Here is a 27,457-nt window from a genome sequence, read left to right on the forward strand (position 1 = left end):
AGAAATACGCAATGAGACGAACAGAAATGACACTTTCATTCAAAGTCAATAATTACACTGAAATCACCACGATTCATGATGGTCACCTGGACATTAAAGGGTGACTGAAACGGTAGAGATAGTGGGGAAGTGGAACGGACTCGTGGTTTTACTGAACTAATATCAGTTTATCATTTATTAACACAATCGAAATATTCCACTTCACTGTAACAGCGGGTTTATCTTAGGTTATATTAACACAGTTTAATCTCCAAATATATTTCATGACATTTGGCAATAACCAAACAAATCTTTCGCTGTACAACTGGTAGTCAAAGAGAAATTTTGGTGTAACCTTTCAGGCACATTATAAAAAAAAAAAACAACAACACTCTACCATATACAGGGTGTTTCAAAAATGACCGGTATATTTGAAACGGCAATAAAAACTAAACGAGCAGCGATAGAAATACACCGTTTGTTGCAATATGCTTGGGACAACAGTACATTTTCAGGCGGACAAACTTTCGAAATTACAGTAGTTACAATTTTCAACAACAGATGGCGCTGCAAGTGATGTGAAAGATATAGAAGACAACGCAGTCTGTGGGTGCGCCATTCTGTATGTCGTCTTTCTGCTGTAAGCGTGTGCTGTTCACAACGTGCAAGTGTGCTGTAGACAACATGGTTTATTCCTTAGAACAGAGGATTTTTCTGGTGTTGGAATTCCGCCGCCTAGAACACAGTGTTGTTGCAACAAGACGTAGTTTTCAACGGAGGTTTAATGTAACCAAAGGACCGAAAAGCGATACAATAAAGGATCTGTTTGAAAAATTTCAACGGACTGGGAACGTGACGGATGAACGTGCTGGAAAGGTAGGGCGACCGCGTACGGCAACCATGGAGGGCAACGCGCAGCTAGTGCAGCAGGTGATCCAACAGCGGCCTCGGGTTTCCGTTCGCCGTGTTGCAGCTGCAGTCCAAATGACGCCAACGTCCACGTATCGTCTCATGCACCAGAGTTTACACCTCTATCCACACAAAATTCAAACGCGGCAACCCCTCAGCGCCGCTACCATTGCTGCACGAGAGACATTCGCTAACGATATAGTGCATAGGATTGATGACGGCAATATGCATGTGGGCAGCATTTGGTTTACTGACGAAGCTTATTTTTACCTGGACGGCTTCGTCAATAAACAGAACTGGCTCATATGGGGAACCGAAAAGCCCCATGTTGCAGTCCCATCGTCCCTGCATCCTCAAAAAGTACTGGTCTGGGCCGCCATTTCTTCCAAAGGAATCATTGGCCCATTTTTCAGATCCGAAACGATTACTGCATCACGCTATCTGGACATTCTTCGTGAATTTGTGGCGGTACAAACTGCCTTAGACGACACTGCGAACACCTCGTGGTTTATGCAAGATGGTGCCCGGCCACATCGCACGGCCGACGTCTTTAATTTCCTGAATGAATATTTCGATGATCGTGTGATTGCTTTGGGCTATCCGAAACATACAGGAGGCGGCGTGGATTGGCCTCCCTATTCGCCAGACATGAACCCCTGTGACTTCTTTCTGTGGGGACACGTGAAAGACCAGGTGTACCGCCAGAATCCAGAAACAATTGAACAGCTGAAGCAGTACATCTCATCTGCATGTGAAGCCATTCCGCCAGACACGTTGTCAAAGGTTTCGGGTAATTTCATTCAGAGACTACGCCATATTATTGCTACGCATGGTGGATATGTGGAAAATATCGTACTATAGAGTTTCCCAGACCGCAGCGCCATCTGTTGTTGAAAATTGTAACTACTGTAATTTCGAAAGTTTGTCTGCCTGAAAATGTACTGTTGTCCCAAGCATATTGCAACAAACGGTGTATTTCTATCGCTGCTCGTTTAGTTTTTATTGCCGTTTCAAATATACCGGTCATTTTTGAAACACCCTGTACATTCTAGTAAGACACAATCGTTCAACTTAAGAGATAATAAAACTGAATGGCAATGACCAATTTCAAAACAATGTTGAGACAAATATTTAAATTTACAATAACAGCAACTTCGCAACCAGTAGTGATTTCTCTTAAGAATCACGAAAGACATTTGCAAGTTGTTAGCAGTTTCTTTGAAAATAAGTCTTCGACACAAAACTCTCTAAAACATGCCTAACAAATATAAAACCATTAGCTGGGCGCACAATGAACTATTCACATAATCTTGACGTAACTGGCACACTAAATTTTACACAGTCAAATTGTGGAAATCAGAGATCAATAGCTTCACAAATTTCGAACCATTTGTAGGCAATCTGGGCATTACCAGCGCAATAAATATTTAAATTAATCGAATGACTGAATGACTGCAAGCTTCATAATTTAACTTCAGCACTTACGAGGCACTCCATTACTGGCGTATGTAAGCAAAAGACAAGCCAAACTTGAAACTAATTTTAAAACAGGGGACGAAGGAGAAGCAAGCTTGACATTCCAAAAGAGGCCCCTCAATTGTGCTAGAGACCAAAGCGCTCACATACACAGTTTAATAAGAACACAAACTCACGTAAGGTGGCAACATTAACTCAGCCAAACGAATAGCATACACATGACGTTAGAGATACAACTAAAAGACAACGCCGTAACGAACCTCAATGACAGGCGAAACAGCGTCGCTCGTACACATGATCAGTCGCAATGCCTGCCCAACAATGTCACCCAGATACTGATGAACGATAATCTCCGTCAAACAAAGTTGCTCAAACACTGAGGAAGCACTCTTCATGCCATCGCAATGTCTGTCCAGTAACGTCACCCGAATACTGATCAACGATTATGTCCGTTAAACAACGTTGTGCTCAAGTACCGAGGAAGCGTTCTTCACACACCCGTCAAGCTATTGTATCATCTCAACGGGTGTAAGGAGGTAAACATTCGAAATATACATTCTCAATATAACAGAACCGATTGTGAAGCATTGTGCGCAAGCAGACAATTACTGACATTGCGACTACATGCCCTGTAACAATCACAGTTAAGCACATCCGTATACAAACAGTCCCCTCACTTTCACATCCACACAAACTTGACAGGCGTAGCACCTATGTGGGCGCCGTACTACATACACGACTGTGAGAAAACGACGGGCAGACAGCCCGCACTTGTTGACTGTAACTCCACAACCTCCATCCAGGCGAATTTCTCTATACACGGCAGTGAGAAGTGGTAGACAGACAGCCCACACTCGATAGCTGCAGCTTGGCCCTGCCCTCGTAGCCCAGCGGTGGCAGTCATGTGACTCCAGTACACAGCCTGGCTACTTCCCTACGTACTCCACCCAGCCGTATCTTCAGTTGTGCCCTTGGAGTCTTTCGCGAAGGTATACATGAATAAAACGTTGTCTGTTTTCAAGCCGCGTCAAATCGAATAAAATCCTCGAGCTTTCGAGTTATTGAGCCCTGACACGGACGTTCCGTCGCAGTTCATGGCGGGACTGCTTATACAAATACCGAAATCGACTGCGAGTGCCAGCGCCCATCAGTTTAGCCCGCTCACGATGCTCAATACTGACTATAAGATCTTTGCGCGAATGTTGGCGGCAAGGCTCAAGATTGTAATATCCGAGACAATACCACAAGACCAGGCTTCTCTAGGGGTTCGGAGCAACATACATTCTATCTTCGGCGAATAGCGTGACGTAATTTCCCTGACGGAAGCTTGTCGCATGCGAACGGCGTTCGTATAGGTGGATTTTGATCGTGCCTTTGACAGGATCAACCATGATTTCCTTGACTCGACTATGTGACGCATGGCGATACCACAGGATTTTATTACCGTCCTCATGCACCTCCTTCGCGGCGCTTCTTCGACGGTGAGAGTCAATGGCAGGGAGGTAGGAACGATTCCTGTTTGCAGCTCAGTTAGGCAGGGATGTCCCTTGTCGATGATACTGTTTACAATAGCGCTCGAACCATTGATGCAGACTCTTAGACGGTCTCTAACAGGCGTCCGACTGCGTGCGAGCTCCTTCACGTGTCGTGCATATGCCGACGACTTGATGATACTCGTCAGGTCAGAGAACGAAGTAAGTAAGGTGGTTACCCTTCTTACTACGTACGGAGTAGCTGCGGGAAGCAGGGTCGACATGAATGCACAATCGGTCGAGGGCTGGACGCACTGCACAGTCCGTTTACGACGGTGGACATCTTGCGATGCTTAGGTGTATTGTTCACCCGATCGCTATGGCAATCAGCGGCGGCGAGCTATCGACGTCTCCTCCAGCACGTCCGACTGCACATACGCAACAATTCACTCCGAACTCACGACCTGCTCCAAAGGGTGGACTACACTAATGTTCACCTTGCCTCGCGACTGCCGCACCTGGCACAGGTACTGCCAATGCCACATGGTATTGCTGGCAGATTAATCGCGGCCTTTGGATACTATATCAGCCAAGGAATGTTGTTTAAGATCAAATACAAGACTTTAACTCTCCCACACCATTCTGGAGGACTTAACCTCACGGATGTGCGGAACAAGGCTCTAGGTCTATACTTGCGAGCGACGCTACGAACTTGGAACCAACGGCAACACGCCATCACGTCGGCCATCCTGGATGTGCTTTTTCCCACGTCCTTTGAACCACCGGTGGCGGTAGGCACAATCTCGCCCTATTTTTCTCACGTCGCGCTATTTTTTGTTTATTTTAGTTATGTTCAGTTACAGATACCTTCTACAAGAAGCACCACTACCCGTGAGATATATCGATACTTGCGGCGTCATCATGGCAGCAATGTTGTCGAACTTAAATACCCAACACGAAACTGGCGACAGATTTGGCGAGCTGTCCATACATCTCTCCTCACCACAGCAGCGCGATCGTCATGGTATACATTCATCAACCGCAAGACAGTCAACCGCCAACGATTGTACGACATTCGCATGGTAGATTCCCCGCTCTGCCTTATATGCGGCACGCAGTACACCGACGAACATTTTCTGCAGTGCGGTGAGGCAAAGGATGTTTGGCGGCTGACGCAACGCATCATGGCCCTCCTCCGACGCACCGACGAATCCACGATCACGACGGACCCTTTATTTTTCCCTGACTCTGTCTTTTTCCCCTCACAAAAAACATCGGCAATACGATGGATTGGAGGACACGCATCACACTACGTGCTCTCGCGGACCTTGATACCGGGCATGGACTATTGGCATTATCTACTAGAACAACACGAAATCATCCGACGGAACTCTAAATATAAAACGCATTTTGCGAACTTTCTAGTCAGCCTGTTTATAGCCCCCCGAAGCGGTGGGGAGTCCCAGGTTTACGTTGTTTCGAGGGATAGGATTTACTCCCAGTGAAGTGACGACGATGTCACTTCGGCCCTATATTTCTTTCTCTTCTTTTTTATATATGATTTTTCTTTTGGGAAATTAAAATTAAATGAATAAATAAAATATTATTGTTACTAACAAAAAAAATTACAGTGTACAATGTTTCCTTCCTGCTGCCTCTTCCTTATCCTGTCAGGAGACGGGGACACCGTGGCTAGGCCTCCAAGTACGACCCCTGCCCACTCTGCCCCCTGACCTACTTCATCTATAATAATAATTTAAAAAATTAAAAATAAAAAAAATTGGTCAGCGCGACAGAGTGTCAATCCTAAGGGCCTGGGGTCGATTCCCGGCTGGGTCGGATATTTTCCCCACTCAGGGACTGGGTATTGTGATACCCTAATCAGCATCATTTCATCCCTATCGACGCGCAAGTCGCCGAAGTGGCGTCAAATCGAAAGGCTAGCACCAGGCGAACGGTCTACCCGACGGGAGGTCCTAGTCACACAACATTTTTTTATCATAGGCACAGTTATATTGACGGCTTCAAGTTTGTCTGCACTACAGCAGTTGGTTAGGACGCAGGTCGGCAACTCTTTACTGCAGACATGGCGCACATTCTCGTGCTGTTGAGCAGTTGGGGATCGCCTTTTGTAGCGCCGTTCGGCCCGCTCCGTACGTCATTCAGTCAGCTGGTGTACCGTTGTCAGGGGTGACGCCATCAGATGCTCACCTCAAAGCAGGTTCACAGCGAGAGTCATGCGGCCAGCTTGGCTGTGTGGCGGGAAACTGGAAGCCAATCCGCACTTGCTTTTGTACTCAGCTCGCCGCAAATCTGGGTCCTTCGAGACGGCAGGAAGGTAGCCAAGACGATAGCCTGTTGTGTTTCCATCTCTCGAATACGTTTCATCCTTAGGCTTGTAGCGGTTAGCCGTCAAACAATTAGTTCAAAGAGTTTATAGACTTACATGATTGACGCTATACACAAAATAACATTTTCTGACTTGATCATCTATTGGTTCCTTACAAAAATATGTCGGTTATGAAACTTACTTGACTCTCCATTGGTTCTTTACAAAAATATGCCCCGCGGGGTAGCCGTTCGGTCTTGGGGGTCTTGCCACGGTTCGCGCAGCTCCCCACGTCGAAGGTTCGACTGTTCCCTTGGCCATGGATGTGTGCGTTGTCCGTAGCGTAAGTTAATTTAAGTAGTGTGTATGCCTAGGAACCGATGACCTCAGCAGTTTGGCCTCATAGAACTTACCACAAATTTTCAATTTTCCAAAAATATTACTACGCACAAATAACAGAAAAATTATTTGCTTTACAACGTTTGTTGTAATAATACTTATAGGTTGAGACTCACTCAACAGTCTATGCACAGTGAACTAAAACCAAAACTATATACTATCGTGCGACCACTTTCGCAACATCGTCTGGTTTAAATGTTTGCATTGTGACTTTATTGGTAGCATTTGACACTTTGGCTTTATGGCAAGGGTTACAAGATCTTATTCTTTGCACTATCCACCTTATTGAATTTTTGAACGTTACACACTCTAAAATTTTTTCAGTATATTTTCTGGCACCACAATGACCTTATGTCAAATGAAAATAGTTAATAATTCCATTGCCGAACTCTACATGTTTCAGGATCAATTACTCTCTTTAGATACAAAACCCCCTTGTACGTTTTGTATAAACAGCATTGGCATCGTCAAAATTGACCTTCACCAATTTCAGATCCTCATCTGCGTTTTGGTATTGTCTCATATTGCAACAAATATCCATAATAACACCTTCTCCATCTACAGCTTTAAAGTAACAAAGTCAGAAGGTTCCGTCATTTTCCTCAACCTTATTCGGCACTTCATCACTTCCTGGTAACTTTGGTACGTAATTTTCAATGACTTTGATAAATCCAGTTTCCATGTCAAATTATTGAAAAAACGACGCCCATCTAGTGAGTACAGTACCACAGTCGACAATCCTTTAAGAAAGCCAAAGCCCCATGGTCACTATGTGCGATGGTATTATGCCCCCATAAGCAATTCCTGCAACTTTTGAATTTCCATATTACAGCTAAAGCCTCTTTCACAGAAACTGTATAACTCCTTTAGAATTTGCTAGGGATACGACTGGAAAAAGCAACTGGTTGATGTTCAGTCTTTCCACCTGTTTCTGTTTCCTGAAATACTGAAACCCTCAACGCATAATCTAAACTGTATGTAGATATGAGAAATAGTTCGCTTAATTTGGGTGGAACAATGGAAAATCCTTAGCCCAACTTGCTGTAAGCTACGTTACACTCTTAATTCCATACAAATGCACTGTTCTTTATGAGCAAATTGTTGTAAATTTCGATCTTTAAATGCTTGGTTATCCAAATGCTTGCGACAAGACGAACAAAAGCCTAAAAAGGCCTTTACGTGCTTTTGAACTTTTGGTCTCTGACAATTTCGTATAGCGTTCACCTTCTCGGTATTTTTTTCGGTAGTTTTGATGGTAATTTTCTCTTTTCCCTTACAAATCACCTTTTCTTAATCTGAGTGTCATTCTCCCATTTATTATAGTCTTAAACATCTTATTCAACAGTGTTAAGTATTTTTCCCATGTTTTCGTTACTATCATCAGATCATAAATGTACACATAAATTTCAGAGTTTATCTAGTTACTTAAAGTTTGATCCAATGCTCTAATATACAGAGAAATGAACATATACATTCCAAAATTGTATCACTTTATTGTGATAGCATTTGCCTGCGAAAATGAAAGTATATTTCCAAGAATCCGATGCCAAGGGTACCTGTCAGTAGCCTGCTGCTAAATCTAAATTGGTCATGTGTTCTATGTCCTGAAATTCTTGAAGTAACTCGCCTAGATCTTCTGTACAGCCAGTTCCTCTCGACACTATTTTATTCAGTGCTCTAGCGTCAAGTACTATTTGCACACTGTCATCTCTTTTGCTTATAGTCACCAACAGATTACTTGAACGACTCCTCCCACAAATATACAGTGAATTTACTTGTGAACTGAGTTTTTCTGAACTGCCTTTTCGGCTAAAGGAACTGCATAAAGTGGCTCGAAAAATGGTTCGTGGTCAATTACATCAAAGTGATTTTCATATCCAACAGCTTTCCTAGTCTGTCTGAGAAAACTTCGCTATTTTACACTAACATATATATAGTCGGTATGAAGTCACGTTCTTTGTCGCTACATTCCGCCATCACTCACATGTGATACTCGTACCTTTCATAAATCTGCTGTCCAACTAATCTCTAAACAATTCAGTTGACATCCTTCTATTGTACTGGCTGATTCAAAAGGAATTTGTAACACTTTACCTTCTACTTCATATGTAATCATTTCTCCATCACAGTCCATAATAATACGTTGTTTAATCAACCGGTCTATGCCTAAGGTAATTTCAGTAATCAATCCAGGGACTGCCATCAACATTTAGTTGAATAGTTATCCTTATATTTGAAATCACGCAGTATTTGATGTTTGGTTATTTTGCTCACTTTCCTAGCGGCTCTTATTGCTTTGTCACAGGCACGATTTCTACATATGGTTCTTCTTTGACCATATCAAAGAAATCTTTGGAAATAGCGTGAATCTGAACTCCTGCATCTAGTGAGACGTACAAATCATTTCCAATGAACCTCGATAGGTATTACAGTTTAAATTCTCGTACCCTCTTGTCCATTTTCTTCATTTTCCCGCAACAAATTATTTCCTGTATCTAAGTCTTGCCAAGAAATTCATCGTTTCACTCTAATTGTTTATCTGGAGATATCTTCCTTTCTTAACTACTTTCTTGACTAGTTTCTTTCTTTATTCCACATCCACTTCGTCTTCATGGTCGACATGTTCACTTTAAGTCTCCTTGGTGTATCACTAACTTCGCTAATGGTGTCTGCAGACATCACTGTTTCCGTATTGTTGGCTAATTCCTAGTTCCCTTTTGCACTACTATCTGATAGCTAATTTTATTACACATACTTTGTAAAGGAAATATAGGGTGACTTACCTCCGTGTACAGACTCTTGGGATTGATCGATAAGAGGCTATGGAACAAGAACAGTCTAATGAACTTATGTTCGGAAATCCGTAGTTTCCAAGCTAGAGATCATTTATTCAATGATCGTTGTTACAGGTACTGCGATCTAATACGCGCTGTACCATGCAGCCACAATTACAGTATGCATGGTTTCCTCTTACACGGTGGTACTGCTCCTCATCCGTCGTGCCCTAGCGCCGTCTCCTGCCATAATAATTGTTTATGTGTCCGATTCACTTCTCTTGCTGACTAACTTTGTATTGGATGTGATACGGCGTCGTACACAATGGTTCCGTATTCGATTCGAGAGCTTTCAGGCATGGCGTCTGCTTACTGAAAGGCAAATGGCAACGGGCGGCGGGCAGCAAGGTTGTGTTAGGAGACCTGTCCCCACCGGCAGTAGCCACAACATTCAATGTCGGCAGTAGTGCTTTTCCGTTTCTCTGAGACAGGGTCGTTTCAGGAAGCAGGAAATAATGAATGACGTACCCGAAGTGCTCGGGTACCAGACTTGGAGGAAAATGTAACACAGTGGAAGGCGACCGCCGGGTCAGTACCAGGCACTTGTTCCGCCAGTGCACGGTAAGCCAGACGACCGTGTGGAACATTCTCCATGACAATTGTTACCATCCTTATCACTTACCGAGTGTGCAGGACTTACTAGCGACAGACTTTCCTCATCGGGAGCAGTTTTGTCTCTGGTTTCATCACCAGGCAACCATGATTTCGGCATTTGTGTCATTCATCCTATTCAAAGATGAGGTCACCGATACGCAGAGTGGTGTCTCCAACATTCATAACAGTCATCTGTGGGATAGTATGCAGAGTCCCCTTGGTATGTGACGGCGGGTCATCAGCGTAGGTGCAGCCGGAATGTGTAGGCCGGGATAAAATGGTTCAAATGGCTCTGAGCACTATGGGACTCAACTGCTGTGGTCATCAGTCCCCTAGAACTTAGAACTACTTAAACCTAACTAACCTAAGGACATCACACACATCCATGCCCGAGGCAGGATTCGAACCTGCGACCGTAGCATTTGCACGGTTCCACACCGCGCGCCTTGTACCGAGAGACCACCGCGGCTAGGCCGGGATAAATGGCGACCGTATTTTGCGACCAGTCTTCCTTCCTCGTTGCCTAAGAGGCCGGAACTATAGGCGTTTCTTAGGGCTGACATTGCCTCCTCTGCTGGCTGCTGGGAGAAGTGCCATTGATGATACGATTTTGTAGCTCCTACATGATGGTGTACCTCGTTATGACGCGTGGTCATTGTCAGACTGCTGATCATCTACAATCACTGAAGGTTGGGAACCAGTCCTACAAGAGAGTGCAAGAATTCAAATACCTAGGGGCACTTTTCACTGAGAACTCGTCATGTGAAGCAGAGATCAATGCCAGAATACAAGCAGGAAACCGATCTTACCACAGCCTAGCACAACTGCTTCAGTCCAGATATCTCTCCAGACAGTTCAAGATTCGACTGTACAAATCCCTGATCCAGCCTGTTGTTGTATATGGCTGTGAGACATGGAGTATCCGGAAACAGGAATTCCATAAGCTCCTTGTTTCTGAGAGAAAAGTGCTTTGGAAGATCTTCGGTCCGGTTCTGGATGCAGATACAGGGGAATGGAGGATCAGATGCAACCAAGAGCTTGAGGAACTATACCAGCAGCCCAACATAGCAGGAACTGTCAAAGCCAAACGAATGCAGTGGGCCAGCCATGTGGCCCGGATGGAGGATCACAGATGGCCTCGGAAGCCCCTGGATTTCACACTTACAGGAAAGAGACCGCCAGGGAAACCCAAGAAGCGTTGGAGGGATGGACTCCATGAAGATTTAAACCAAGTGTCAATAGATGTGAACGGAGGTGGGATAGCAGCAGTGGACAGAATACAGTGGAGGAGGAAACTTGTACATGCGTGCGGTCCGCTGGGCCTGATCACATAGTAGTAGTAGTACATGATGGTGCTCCAGCCCACTTCGCCGTTAACGTCCTGACGCGTTCGTCGGATCCCAACCCGTGCGATTTCTGGTTATGGAACAATGCCAAAAGCAGCGTGTATACTGTGATCATTCCAGATGTGGAGACACTGGAGCAGCGTGTTCATGCCGTCTTTGCTAGTGTTCGGATGTAGCCTAGCCGATGCGAACGTGTGAGACAGAACATGCTAAGGCGCGTGCACACATGCGTTAAGACACATGGAAACCATTTTCAGCACTTTCTGTAACTGTCGCTGCATGGCACAGTGCGTATTATACCTCACTGTCTGTAACAATGTATGATTGAATAAACGGCCGCTATCACGGAAACCATGCGTTTCCGAACATAAGCTCATTAGATCTTTTTTGTTCCACATCCTCTCATCGATCAATCCGTAGAGTTTGTACACGGTGGAACAAATCATGCTGGATAAGAGGCAGTCGATTGAAAACACAACAAGACCATGGAACGGTTCCATTCAAAAGCAACCATCACACGCATTAAGAAATTTATCCCCCTGGGAGACGATCAGTGACTGTGTCGTAGCATGCGGTCGGACGCTGACAGATCCACAACCGCACCCACTCTTGCACATTCTCGTCCACAAACCGACGTCCACGCACGACTCTTCAAGTCGCCAAAGAGGTGAAAATCGCACGGTGGGAGATCCGGACTGTACTGAGGATGTTCCAGCGTTTCCCAACCAAAACGCCGAAGCGCAGCGTAGCATTCACCCGGCAGTGTGAGGTGGGCGTTGTCGTGCAACAGGATGATTGCATCAGACAGCTTTCCTGCGAGTTTTGACTTTATGGTGCAGTTTCTACGAAGCGTCTTCATAGCACTGCGGACTGATTGTGGTTCCACGATCAAGAAACTCTATGAGCAGAGGTCCCCTGCAGTCGAAGAGGAAGGTCGTTATACCCTTACAGGAACTTGTGTGAACACCTTTGGACTTCTTTGGCGGGGGAGTTGTGGGATGTTTCAACTGTGGTTTTGTCATTTGTCCTCGGGCTCGAAATGGTGGTGACCTGAAGAAATACATGTGCCGACGTCGGTTTCAGTCAGACGAGAAACTGCAAGAGAGGGTGTAGTTGAGGATCGACATTACAAGATTGCTATTCAACCGCAAATTTTCGATCCTGTTCTACATTTTCCTGTTCATGGGTTTCGGTTTCAGTCGTTCTTTTAATATGATTCGCTTAAAGAATTTGAAAAATGATTCACGTCTTCAGTATTCATTGTTAATAATGTTAGGAAGAGCCCCGCTTACAGCTGGTAAATTATTGTTTGTTAAAACACGACCGGATTAACGACTTTAAGCCGCATCGTCGGATAAACCTACAAGGTAAAAAGCAAAGTACAGCGTCACCACATTTTGTGGATATTAATATTAGTAAAGTAATGTCTAAAATATACTCACATCGTTAAAATATCATAGGCATACCCATCGCTCCTAGTCAAAATTTACTATTCAGAGAATATCGTCAATACTATGGCGAGTGAAAGGTAAAGAAGACGCGCCCCGTTCTTTAAAATTTGCCTGAATGTAAAAAGGAAAAAGAAAACATTTATAGCGAAACGAAAATAATATTTTTTAAATAAGCAGACGCTGGATTGGCGATAAAGCATTGTCACTGCTAACATGTTTAGCCGTGGCACACGCAAGGTACTGTGTGGAAAGAATCAGATGGCAGTGTCTTATCAGAGTGAAAGCAGGGCAGTTCAGTGCAGGGCAAGGCAAAATTGGCCAAGAGAGACTAGCTAGCTGGCGGAATGCAAGCTATCCAGGTAGACTGTGACGTCATATACTTATGACTAGGAGCGTTGGGTCGTTACCTTTAAAGCGAGAGTCGCACAAAATTGTATTGCATACTAGCACCTAATCATTCAAATAATCACAATTAGCTAGAATGATATGGTGCTTTAAATCCAAATGGTTGTTCAACGTGAACTGTGCGTTTCTTTTTTATGTCTAAACTTTTCCACTTCCTCTAATATATTGAAAACATGGCTTTATTTCTTTTTTTGCGAAGTATTTTTCAATTTTCTGAAGAGCTTGTGATGCTGTGCCCTCATCGCGTAAGTACATTGCTAATGCAGATCGTGGTTGTTAAGGTGTTCCTGAAATCTTACCGAAGTGACCTACCGGTTTGTCCTGTATATTTCTTAGGGCAGTCATTGATTTAAATCAGTGTACACCCGCTTCATTATGTTTATTCACCACAGCGTTTACCACGTGCCTGAGTCTTCTGCCCAGATCCGAAAATGTAAAATACGTTGGAATAATGTTTCTGGATCTCATACCCCCGCCAATTTTTTCGAGTATTACACCGAGATATGGTATTCTACAAAAAATAGAGCATACCTTTGTCTACTCGGATGGTCCAAGCGTTATAAAATCTGCATCTGATCCACCATTGGAAGGAAGGTTCTTTTTTAAACATACTTCTATTAATTGTGTTAACAAATACTAGATCGTAACCGTTTTGATACGCTATATGCTGTGTAACCTCATAGTCAGTCACTTCAGCATCTCTGGTAAGCGTCATTTCATACATTCAGTTTAACATGGCTCGGAATGCTAAGGATTTATATGTCAATGGATGACATGACTGCCTGTGTGTGACAAGTTGTGTCACCCAGTGAAATATAAATCCGCAGCATTCCAAGCCATGCTAAACCGTATGTACTGAAACTGTATGTACTGAAACCGTATGTACTGAAGCGATGTAAGACGAAAGGTTAGGGCCATGTAACATCAGGTGTCATTTCCTGTTACAACATTACTGACATAAATACCCCTGAAACAAGCAGGCCTTTGACAATCACAATTTCAGTTAATTACAAAAATGGTTCAAATGGCTCTGAGAACTATGCGATTTAACTTCTGAGGTCATCAGTCGCCTAGAACTTAGAACTACTTAAACCTAACTAACCTAAGGACATCACACACATCCATGCCCGAGGCAGGATTCGAACCTGCAACCGTAGCATTTGCACGGTTCCACACCGCGCGCCTTGTACCGAGAGACCACCGCGGCTAGGCCGGGATAAATGGCGACCGTATTTTGCGACCAGTCTTCCTTCCTCGTTGCCTAAGAGGCCGGAACTATAGGCGTTTCTTAGGGCTGACATTGCCTCCTCTGCTGGCTGCTGGGAGAAGTGCCATTGATGATACGATTTTGTAGCTCCTACATGATGGTGTACCTCGTTATGACGCGTGGTCATTGTCAGACTGCTGATCATCTACAATCACTGAAGGTTGGGAACCAGTCCTACAAGAGAGTGCAAGAATTCAAATACCTAGGGGCACTTTTCACTGAGAACTCGTCATGTGAAGCAGAGATCAATGCCAGAATACAAGCAGGAAACCGATCTTACCACAGCCTAGCACAACTGCTTCAGTCCAGATATCTCTCCAGACAGTTCAAGATTCGACTGTACAAATCCCTGATCCAGCCTGTTGTTGTATATGGCTGTGAGACATGGAGTATCCGGAAACAGGAATTCCATAAGCTCCTTGTTTCTGAGAGAAAAGTGCTTTGGAAGATCTTCGGTCCGGTTCTGGATGCAGATACAGGGGAATGGAGGATCAGATGCAACCAAGAGCTTGAGGAACTATACCAGCAGCCCAACATAGCAGGAACTGTCAAAGCCAAACGAATGCAGTGGGCCAGCCATGTGGCCCGGATGGAGGATCACAGATGGCCTCGGAAGCCCCTGGATTTCACACTTACAGGAAAGAGACCGCCAGGGAAACCCAAGAAGCGTTGGAGGGATGGACTCCATGAAGATTTAAACCAAGTGTCAATAGATGTGAACGGAGGTGGGATAGCAGCAGTGGACAGAATACAGTGGAGGAGGAAACTTGTACATGCGTGCGGTCCGCTGGGCCTGATCACATAGTAGTAGTAGTACATGATGGTGCTCCAGCCCACTTCGCCGTTAACGTCCTGACGCGTTCGTCGGATCCCAACCCGTGCGATTTCTGGTTATGGAACAATGCCAAAAGCAGCGTGTATACTGTGATCATTCCAGATGTGGAGACACTGGAGCAGCGTGTTCATGCCGTCTTTGCTAGTGTTCGGATGTAGCCTAGCCGATGCGAACGTGTGAGACAGAACATGCTAAGGCGCGTGCACACATGCGTTAAGACACATGGAAACCATTTTCAGCACTTTCTGTAACTGTCGCTGCATGGCACAGTGCGTATTATACCTCACTGTCTGTAACAATGTATGATTGAATAAACGGCCGCTATCACGGAAACCATGCGTTTCCGAACATAAGCTCATTAGATCTTTTTTGTTCCACATCCTCTCATCGATCAATCCGTAGAGTTTGTACACGGTGGAACAAATCATGCTGGATAAGAGGCAGTCGATTGAAAACACAACAAGACCATGGAACGGTTCCATTCAAAAGCAACCATCACACGCATTAAGAAATTTATCCCCCTGGGAGACGATCAGTGACTGTGTCGTAGCATGCGGTCGGACGCTGACAGATCCACAACCGCACCCACTCTTGCACATTCTCGTCCACAAACCGACGTCCACGCACGACTCTTCAAGTCGCCAAAGAGGTGAAAATCGCACGGTGGGAGATCCGGACTGTACTGAGGATGTTCCAGCGTTTCCCAACCAAAACGCCGAAGCGCAGCGTAGCATTCACCCGGCAGTGTGAGGTGGGCGTTGTCGTGCAACAGGATGATTGCATCAGACAGCTTTCCTGCGAGTTTTGACTTTATGGTGCAGTTTCTACGAAGCGTCTTCATAGCACTGCGGACTGATTGTGGTTCCACGATCAAGAAACTCTATGAGCAGAGGTCCCCTGCAGTCGAAGAGGAAGGTCGTTATACCCTTACAGGAACTTGTGTGAACACCTTTGGACTTCTTTGGCGGGGGAGTTGTGGGATGTTTCAACTGTGGTTTTGTCATTTGTCCTCGGGCTCGAAATGGTGGTGACCTGAAGAAATACATGTGCCGACGTCGGTTTCAGTCAGACGAGAAACTGCAAGAGAGGGTGTAGTTGAGGATCGACATTACAAGATTGCTATTCAACCGCAAATTTTCGATCCTGTTCTACATTTTCCTGTTCATGGGTTTCGGTTTCAGTCGTTCTTTTAATATGATTCGCTTAAAGAATTTGAAAAATGATTCACGTCTTCAGTATTCATTGTTAATAATGTTAGGAAGAGCCCCGCTTACAGCTGGTAAATTATTGTTTGTTAAAACACGACCGGATTAACGACTTTAAGCCGCATCGTCGGATAAACCTACAAGGTAAAAAGCAAAGTACAGCGTCACCACATTTTGTGGATATTAATATTAGTAAAGTAATGTCTAAAATATACTCACATCGTTAAAATATCATAGGCATACCCATCGCTCCTAGTCAAAATTTACTATTCAGAGAATATCGTCAATACTATGGCGAGTGAAAGGTAAAGAAGACGCGCCCCGTTCTTTAAAATTTGCCTGAATGTAAAAAGGAAAAAGAAAACATTTATAGCGAAACGAAAATAATATTTTTTAAATAAGCAGACGCTGGATTGGCGATAAAGCATTGTCACTGCTAACATGTTTAGCCGTGGCACACGCAAGGTACTGTGTGGAAAGAATCAGATGGCAGTGTCTTATCAGAGTGAAAGCAGGGCAGTTCAGTGCAGGGCAAGGCAAAATTGGCCAAGAGAGACTAGCTAGCTGGCGGAATGCAAGCTATCCAGGTAGACTGTGACGTCATATACTTATGACTAGGAGCGTTGGGTCGTTACCTTTAAAGCGAGAGTCGCACAAAATTGTATTGCATACTAGCACCTAATCATTCAAATAATCACAATTAGCTAGAATGATATGGTGCTTTAAATCCAAATGGTTGTTCAACGTGAACTGTGCGTTTCTTTTTTATGTCTAAACTTTTCCACTTCCTCTAATATATTGAAAACATGGCTTTATTTCTTTTTTTGCGAAGTATTTTTCAATTTTCTGAAGAGCTTGTGATGCTGTGCCCTCATCGCGTAAGTACATTGCTAATGCAGATCGTGGTTGTTAAGGTGTTCCTGAAATCTTACCGAAGTGACCTACCGGTTTGTCCTGTATATTTCTTAGGGCAGTCATTGATTTAAATCAGTGTACACCCGCTTCATTATGTTTATTCACCACAGCGTTTACCACGTGCCTGAGTCTTCTGCCCAGATCCGAAAATGTAAAATACGTTGGAATAATGTTTCTGGATCTCATACCCCCGCCAATTTTTTCGAGTATTACACCGAGATATGGTATTCTACAAAAAATAGAGCATACCTTTGTCTACTCGGATGGTCCAAGCGTTATAAAATCTGCATCTGATCCACCATTGGAAGGAAGGTTCTTTTTTAAATATACTTCTATTAATTGTGTTAACAAATACTAGATCGTAACCGTTTTGATACGCTATATACTGTGTAACCTCATAGTCAGTCACTTCAGCATCTCTGGTAAGCGGCATTTCATACATTCAGTTTAACATGGCTCGGAATGCTAAGGATTTATATGTCAATGGATGACATGACTGCCTGTGTGTGACAAGTTGTGTCACCCAGTGAAATATAAATCCGCAGCATTCCAAGCCATGCTAAACCGTATGTACTGAAACTGTATGTACTGAAACCGTATGTACTGAAGCGATGTAAGACGAAAGGTTAGGGCCATGTAACATCAGGTGTCATTTCCTGTTACAACATTACTGACATAAATACCCCTGAAACAAGCAGGCCTTTGACAATCACAATTTCAGTTAATTACAAAAATGGTTCAAATGGCTCTGAGAACTATGCGATTTAACTTCTGAGGTCATCAGTCGCCTAGAACTTAGAACTACTTAAACCTAACTAACCTAAGGACATCACACACATCCATGCCCGAGGCAGGATTCGAACCTGCAACCGTAGCATTTGCACGGTTCCACACCGCGCGCCTTGTACCGAGAGACCACCGCGGCTAGGCCGGGATAAATGGCGACCGTATTTTGCGACCAGTCTTCCTTCCTCGTTGCCTAAGAGGCCGGAACTATCGGCGTTTCTTAGGGCTGACATTGCCTCCTCTGCTGGCTGCTGGGAGAAGTGCCATTGATGATACGGTTTTGTAGCTCCTACATGATGGTGTACCTCGTTATGACGCGTGGTCATTGTCAGACTGCTGATCATCTACAATCACTGAAGGTTGGGAACCAGTCCTACAAGAGAGTGCAAGAATTCAAATACCTAGGGGCACTTTTCACTGAGAACTCGTCATGTGAAGCAGAGATCAATGCCAGAATACAAGCAGGAAACCGATCTTACCACAGCCTAGCACAACTGCTTCAGTCCAGATATCTCTCCAGACAGTTCAAGATTCGACTGTACAAATCCCTGATCCAGCCTGTTGTTGTATATGGCTGTGAGACATGGAGTATCCGGAAACAGGACTTCCATAAGCACCTTGTTTATGAGAGAAAAGTGCTTTGGAAGATCTTCGGTCCGGTTCTGGATGCAGATACAGGGGAATGGAGGATCAGATGCAACCAAGAGCTTGAGGTACTATACCAGCAGCCCAACATAGCAGGAACTGTCAAAGCCAAACGAATGCAGTGGGCCGGCCATGTGGCCCGGATGGAGGATCACAGATGGCCTCGGAAGCCCCTGGATTTCACACTTACAGGAAAGAGACCGCCAGGGAGACCCAAGAAGCGTTGGAGGGATGGACTCCATGAAGATTTAAACCAAGTGTCAATAGATGTGAACGGAGGTGGGATAGCAGCAGTGGACAGAATACAGTGGAGGGGGAAACTTGTATATGCGTGCGGTCCGCTGGGCCTGATCACGTAGTAGTAGTAGTACATGATGGTGCTCCAGCCCACTTCGCCGTTAACGTCCTGACGCGTTCGTCGGATCTCAACCCGTGCGATTTCTGGTTATGGAACAATGCCAAAAGCAGCGTGTATACTGTGCTCATTCCAGATGTGGAGACACTGGAGCAGCGTGTTCATGCCGTCTTTGCTAGTGTTCGGATGTAGCCTAGCCGATGCGAACGTGTGAGACAGAACATCCTACGGCGCGTGCACACATGCGTTAAGACACATGGAAACCATTTTCAGCACTTTCTGTAACTGTCGCTGCATGGCACAGTGCGTATTATACCTCACTGTCTGTAACAATGTATGATTGAATAAACGGCCGCTATCACGGAAACCATGCGTTTCCGAACATAAGCTCATTAGATCTTTTTTGATCCACATCCTCTCATCGATCAATCCGTAGAGTTTGTACACGGTGGAACAAATCATGCTGGATAAGAGGCAGTCGAATGAAAACACAACAAGACCATGGAACGGTTCCATTCAAAAGCAACCATCACACGCATTAAGAAATTTATCCCCCTGGGAGACGATCAGTGACTGTGTCGTAGCATGCGGTCGGACGCTGACAGATCCACAACCGCACCCACTCTTGCACATTCTCGTCCACAAACCGACGTCCACGCACGACTCTTCAAGTCGCCAAAGAGGTGAAAATCGCACGGTGGGAGATCCGGACTGTACTGAGGATGTTCCAGCGTTTCCCAACCAAAACGCCGAAGCGCAGCGTAGCATTCACCCGGCAGTGTGAGGTGGGCGTTGTCGTGCAACAGGATGATTGCATCAGACAGCTTTCCTGCGAGTTTTGACTTTATGGTGCAGTTTCTACGAAGCGTCTTCATAGCACTGCGGACTGATTGTGGTTCCACGATCAAGAAACTCTATGAGCAGAGGTCCCCTGCAGTCGAAGAGGAAGGTCGTTATACCCTTACAGGAACTTGTGTGAACACCTTTGGACTTCTTTGGCGGGGGAGTTGTGGGATGTTTTAACTGTGGCTTTGTCATTTGTCCTCGGGCTCGAAATGGTGGTGACCTGAAGAAATACATGTGCCGACGTCGGTTTCAGTCAGACGAGAAACTGCAAGAGAGGGTGTAGTTGAGGATCGACATTACAAGATTGCTATTCAACCGCAAATTTTCGATCCTGTTCTACATTTTCCTGTTCATGGGTTTCGGTTTCAGTCGTTCTTTTAATATGATTCGCTTAAAGAATTTGAAAAATGATTCACGTCTTCAGTATTCATTGTTAATAATGTTAGGAAGAGCCCCGCTTACAGCTGGTAAATTATTGTTTGTTAAAACACGACCGGATTAACGACTTTAAGCCGCATCGTCGGATAAACCTACAAGGTAAAAAGCAAAGTACAGCGTCACCACATTTTGTGGATATTAATATTAGTAAAGTAATGTCTAAAATATACTCACATCGTTAAAATATCATAGGCATACCCATCGCTCCTAGTCAAAATTTACTATTCAGAGAATATCGTCAATACTATGGCGAGTGAAAGGTAAAGAAGACGCGCCCCGTTCTTTAAAATTTGCCTGAATGTAAAAAGGAAAAAGAAAACATTTATAGCGAGACGAAAATAATATTTTTTAAATAAGCAGACGCTGGATTGGCGATAAAGCATAGTCACTGCTAACATGTTTAGCCGTGGCACACGCAAGGTACTGTGTGGAAAGAATCAGATGGCAGTGTCTTATCAGAGTGAAAGCAGGGCAGTTCAGTGCAGGGCAAGGCAAAATTGGCCAAGAGAGACTAGCTAGCTGGCGGAATGCAAGCTATCCAGGTAGACTGTGACGTCATATACTTATGACTAGGAGCGTTGGGTCGTTACCTTTAAAGCGAGAGTCGCACAAAATTGTATTGCATACTAGCACCTAATCATTCAAATAATCACAATTAGCTAGAATGATATGGTGCTTTAAATCCAAATGGTTGTTCAACGTGAACTGTGCGTTTCTTTTTTATGTCTAAACTTTTCCACTTCCTCTAATATATTGAAAACATGGCTTTATTTCTTTTTTTGCGAAGTATTTTTCAATTTTCTGAAGAGCTTGTGATGCTGTGGCCCTCATCGCGTAAGTACATTGCTAATGCAGATCGTGGTTGTTAAGGTGTTCCTGAAATCTTACCGAAGTGACCTACCGGTTTGTCCTGTATATTTCTTAGGGCAGTCATTGATTTAAATCAGTGTACACCCGCTTCATTATGTTTATTCACCACAGCGTTTACCACGTGCCTGAGTCTTCTGCCCAGATCCGAAAATGTAAAATACGTTGGAATAATGTTTCTGGATCTCATACCCCCGCCAATTTTTTCGAGTATTACACCGAGATATGGTATTCTACAAAAAATAGAGCATACCTTTGTCTACTCGGATGGTCCAAGCGTTATAAAATCTGCATCTGATCCACCATTGGAAGGAAGGTTCTTTTTTAAACATACTTCTATTAATTGTGTTAACAAATACTAGATCGTAACCGTTTTGATACGCTATATGCTGTGTAACCTCATAGTCAGTCACTTCAGCATCTCTGGTAAGCGTCATTTCATACATTCAGTTTAACATGGCTCGGAATGCTAAGGATTTATATGTCAATGGATGACATGACTGCCTGTGTGTGACAAGTTGTGTCACCCAGTGAAATATAAATCCGCAGCATTCCAAGCCATGCTAAACCGTATGTACTGAAACTGTATGTACTGAAACCGTATGTACTGAAGCGATGTAAGACGAAAGGTTAGGGCCATGTAACATCAGGTGTCATTTCCTGTTACAACATTACTGACATAAATACCCCTGAAACAAGCAGGCCTTTGACAATCACAATTTCAGTTAATTACAAAAATGGTTCAAATGGCTCTGAGAACTATGCGATTTAACTTCTGAGGTCATCAGTCGCCTAGAACTTAGAACTAATTAAACCTAACTATGCTAAGGACATCACACACATCCATGCCCGAGGCAGGATTCGAAACTGCGACCGTAGCGGTCGCTCGGCTCCAGACTGTAGCGCCTAGAACAGCACGGCCACTCCGGCCGGCAGTTAATTACAACACAGACTAAGTAAGATATCAGATATCAATAACAGGGCAATAAAAACAAGTGGGACTTAATAAGAATTTGAGCTAATCCAAATTATGAAATAGCTCTTAATTTAATTAAAAGGGAACAGGCAGGTCTTCTTTAACAAATGTTTCAGTTAAGTAAAATTTCCAAATAGAAAACAGGTAGGCCTTCAATGATAACAGCTTCAGTTAAGTAAAATTACCAAATGCAAAACAGGCAAGCCTTTAATAATAATAGCTTCAGTTAAGTAAAATTACCAAGCAGAAAACAGGTTGGCCTTCAGTGATAACAGCTTCATTTAAGTAAGACTGCCAAATACAAAACAGGCTGGCCTTTATGAATAATTGCTTCAGTTAAGTAACCAAGAGTTTGCATTGCTTGTTCACAAGGCGTGCTCCAGAAGGTTTATACGAAAGGATCACAAGACTACAGCAGATAGGAATGCCAACAAATGTTACGAGGGGACCGGCCTTCCAAGGCTCTCACACCGCCCTCCTCGCTCCGTTACCACTCCCCAACTCGCCACGCCACAACACGCCCTGTCCCCATCAACAACCTCGAGCACAGATCTCAATGGCTCCAGACCAGAGGGATATCACACGAAAGATCGCGCTAGTGGCGCTAGGAATGCGAAAGGCGACGCCAACAATCCCACCACGGTTCATATATGAAGTGCCCCTTACCAGGGAAGCCCAAGTGGCTGAATATGAGGTTGTACAGTATACAGCATATCAAAATGGTTACGATCCAGAATTTGTTAAAGCAGTTAATAGAAGTATATTGAAAAAAAGTCTTCCTTCCCGTAGTGAATCAGAGGCAGATTTTATAACGCTTACACAAGCCGAGCAGACAAAGGAACGCATCCGAAAAAACTGGCAGACGTGTAAGATTCAAAACATTATTCCAGGGTATTTTACATTTTCGGATCTAGGCAGAAAACTCAAGAACAAGGAAAAATCTGCGGTGAATAAATTTAATTAAGTGGGTGATTACTGCATTACATGCAATGATTGCCCTAAGGAATATATAACACAAACCGGTAGGTCATTTCGAATAAGATATCAGGAACACCTAAACTTAAATACCCCGCGATCTGCATTAGCAGAGCACCAACGCGGTGAGGGCCACGGCATCATAAGTCCATCAGAAAATGGAAAAATACTTCGCAAAAAAGAAATAAAGCCATATTTTGGGTATATTGGAGGAAATGGAAATTTTTAGACACAAAAAATAAAACGCACAATTCACGTTGAACAACCATTTGGATTTAAAATACCATATCATTCTAGCTAATTGTGATTGTTTGTACGATTAGGTGCTAGTATGCAATAAAATTCTGTACTATTCTCGCTTTAAAGGTAGCGACCCAACGTTCCCAGTCATAAATACATGAAGTCACACTGTCTACATGGATAGCTTACATTCCGCCAGCCAGCTAGTCTCTGTCGTTCCTGCGGACCGCCTTTGCCTTGCGACGCACTGAACTGCCCTGCATTCACTCTGATAAGACACTGTCGCCTGATTCTTTCCACACAGTAACTCGCGTGTGCCGCGACTAAACATGTTAGCAGTGACAATGCTTTATCGCCAGTCCGGCGTCTGGTCTTTTTTTTTAATTAGTGTCCGCCACTATAAAAAAATTTCTTTTTCCTGTTTAGATGGAGGCATATTTTAGAAAATCTTCTTTACCTGTCGCTCGCCATAGTATTGACGATATTCTCTGAACAGTAAATTTTGACTAAGAGCGTTGGGTGTGCCTGTTATCTTTTAACGATATGCGTATATTTTAGACGTCCCTTTACTAATTTTACTATCCACAAAAAGTGGTGACACTGTACGTTACTTTTTACCATGTAGGTTCACCTGGTGATGCGGCTTAAAGCCGCGCATCCGGTCGTGTTTTAATAAACAACAATTTTACCGGCTGTAAGCGGAGTTCTGCCCAACATAATGCCTTTCGACAGCTACGGTAGTCCAGCTATCTCCACTCCCGTACCCACTGTTTACAAATGTAGCGTCACGGCTTACATTGTGTGGATCCATCTTGGATTCTAATGGTACTTTGTTATCGAGTAGCTGGCCGTTGTGACCGAGCGGTTCTAGGCGCTTCAGTCCGGAACCGCGCTGCTGCTACGGTCGCAGGTTCGAATCCTGCCTCGGGCATGGATGAGTGTGATGTCCTTAGGTTAGTCAGGTTTAAGTAGTTCTAAGTTCTAGGGGACTGCTGACCAAAGAAGTTAGACCCATAGCGCTCAAAGCCTGTTCAACTATTTGTTTAAATGCTGTACAGAATCAAATTATTGATGTCTGGAAACCACAGTCCAGCTTTCTGGCTGTTGCTTGCAGCATCGACCGCTTGTTCGTCCATTTCTGTGCCAGGACGGCCTGTGGTCCGTCTTTGCGAGAGTTGGCATATAAACGGCCGTTCGTGGCATATACGGTTACCAGCAAGGCTGACGCTTTTGCCTACTCAGTCGAATACTAGCGTTTGTTCCACACTTACACATGCTTTTAATGAATAATGACCATGTGGAAATTAACTAGAATTTACTTCAGAGTCAGGCGGTAAAAATTATCATTGACTTCTTTACCAAAGCGTGATAAGAACAAAGTGTCTTATTTATAAATGTGGAATACGTACAAATTATACTTCACTGAACTTCTATACTGCTTTCTATTTCTTATAACTAGGTTTTATCCTTAACACAGCTGCATGCAGTTCGTAGACTTGAAGAGAAGAAGTATTACCATTCCATATAACAACCCCTCAGTTAAGAATGTTATTCTATGAAGATTTCGGATCCAGCTCTGAAGGAACAATTTAATTTTAATGTCTTAGGAATATTTTTACTTTTACTGAAATGAAGCTAATTATCTTTTGTCAAATTGACTTTTTACTTAGAGAGAAGATTGATGTAAACTGTGAAAGACTATGTAGCACAATAGCTAGAGTCTTTAAAGAATGGGCTTTATGTAATTACTGAAATTATCAAAAACTGTGTCGTTATTTTGGAGCAAAATCAGTTGTCAAGGTAGCAAAGCTACCACTGGGTTTCAATGAAACAATAACAGATCTTTAAGCTGGAAAACAACTATTTAGAACTTACGACAAACAAGCTTTGTCATAATACTTTTAATTTTGCAGAATTTCTTAATTTCGTCTACTCTGTGATCCTCAATTCCAATATTCAGATTCTCGCTGTTGTCATTTCTGTTGCTTATCATTACTATCGTGTTTCTTCGGTTTAGATTAAAGCCTTATTCTGTGCTAATTTGACTCATCATTCCATTCAACACTTCCTATAATTTTCCTTCACTTTCAGTGACGATAGCAATCTCATTAGCAAATATTATCACTTATATTCTTTTATCTGGACTTTTTGAACTTTGCTCTTACTTTCGTCATTGCTTCTTCGATGCATAGATTGAACAATAGTGGTGAAAGACTACATCCCTGTCTTACATAATTTTTAATCCGAGAATTTCGTTCTTCGACTCTTATTGCTCCTTCTTGTTTCTTGTACATATTGTATATTACCCGTCTTTCCCTATAGCGCCGGCCGCGGTGGTCTTGCGGTTCTAGGCGCTACAGTCCGGAACCGCGGGACTGCTACGGTCGCAGGTTCGAATCCTGCCGGGGGCATGGATGTGTGCGATGTCCTTAGGTTAGTTAGGTTTAAGTAGTTCTAAGTTCTAGGGGTCTGATGACCTAAGATGTTAAGTCCCATAGTGTTCAGAGCCATTTTTTTTCCCTATAGCTTGCGTATATTTTTCTTAGAATTTCGAACAGCTTGCACCATTTTACATTGTCAAACGCTTTTTCGAATTCGACAATTCTATGAATGTGTCTTGATTTTTCTTCAGTCTTAATTACCTTATCAACCGCAACGTCAAAACTGCCTCCCTGGTATCTTTGCCTTTCCTTCAACCAGCAACTAGGATGCATTAGTTGTTAAAATGATTGTGCGATAATTCTTGTACTTGTCGGCTCTCGCTATCTTCGGAGTTATGTGGGTGATGGGTTTGCAAAAGACCGATGGTATATCTCCAGTCTCAGACATCCTAGACAGCAACGTCATTACCCGTTTTGTTGCCACTTCCTCCTGTGACTGTAGGAATGTTATGTATCTCTTCTGCCTTATTGATCTTAAGTCTTCCCAAGCTCTTTTAAATTCTGATTCTAATACTAATTCTCCGAACTCTTCCTGGTTGGCCGGCCGGCGTGGCCGAGCGGTTCTAGGCGCTTCAGTCTGGAACCGCGCGATCGCTAAGGTCGCAGGTTCGAATCCTGCATCGGGCATAGATGTGTGTGATGTCCTTAGGTTAGTTAGGTTTAATTAGTTCTGAGTTCTAGGGGACTGATGACCTCAGACGTTAAGTCCCGTAGGCCTCAGAGCCATTTGAATCATTCTTCCGGGTTGATTCCTGTTTCTTACCCTATCACATCATCAGACAAGTCCTGCCTCTGATAGAAGCCCTCAGTGTATTCTTTCCACCTATCCGCTCTCTGCTCTACATTTAACAACGGAATTCCCATTGCGCTCTTAATGTTACCGCCCTTACTTTTAATTTCATCGGAGGTTGTTTTGACTTTCCTGTATGCTGAATGATTTCTTCCGACTATCATTTCTTTTCCGATTTATTCACATTTTTCATGCAGCCATTTCGCCTTAGCCTCCCTGCACTTCTTCTTCATTTCATTCCTAAATGGTTCAAATGGCTCTGAGCACTATGGGACTCAACATCTTAGGTCATAAGTCCCCTAGAACTTAGAACTACTTAAACCTAACTAACCTAAGGACAGCACACACACCCATGCCCGAGGCAGGATTCGAACCTGCGACCGTAGCAGTCCGCGGTTCCGGACTGCAGCGCCAGAACCGCTAGACCACCGCGGCCGGCCATTTTCATTCCTAAGTGACTTGTATTTATGTATACCTGAATTTCCGAGAAAATTTTTGTATTGGCTTTTTCATCTATAAAATCAAGTATTTTTTCTGTTACCTATGGTTTCCTCGCACTTACCTTCGTTGAACCTATATTTTTCTTTCCAAATTCAGTGATCGTCCCTTTCAGAGATATCCACTCCTCTACAACTGAACTTCCAACTGAACTATTCATTATCACATGTTTGTGCATTGATTC

This window comes from Schistocerca serialis, chromosome 7 (genome assembly GCF_023864345.2).
Source record: "Schistocerca serialis cubense isolate TAMUIC-IGC-003099 chromosome 7, iqSchSeri2.2, whole genome shotgun sequence".
In the NCBI taxonomy this organism is placed as follows: Eukaryota; Metazoa; Arthropoda; class Insecta; order Orthoptera; family Acrididae; genus Schistocerca; species Schistocerca serialis.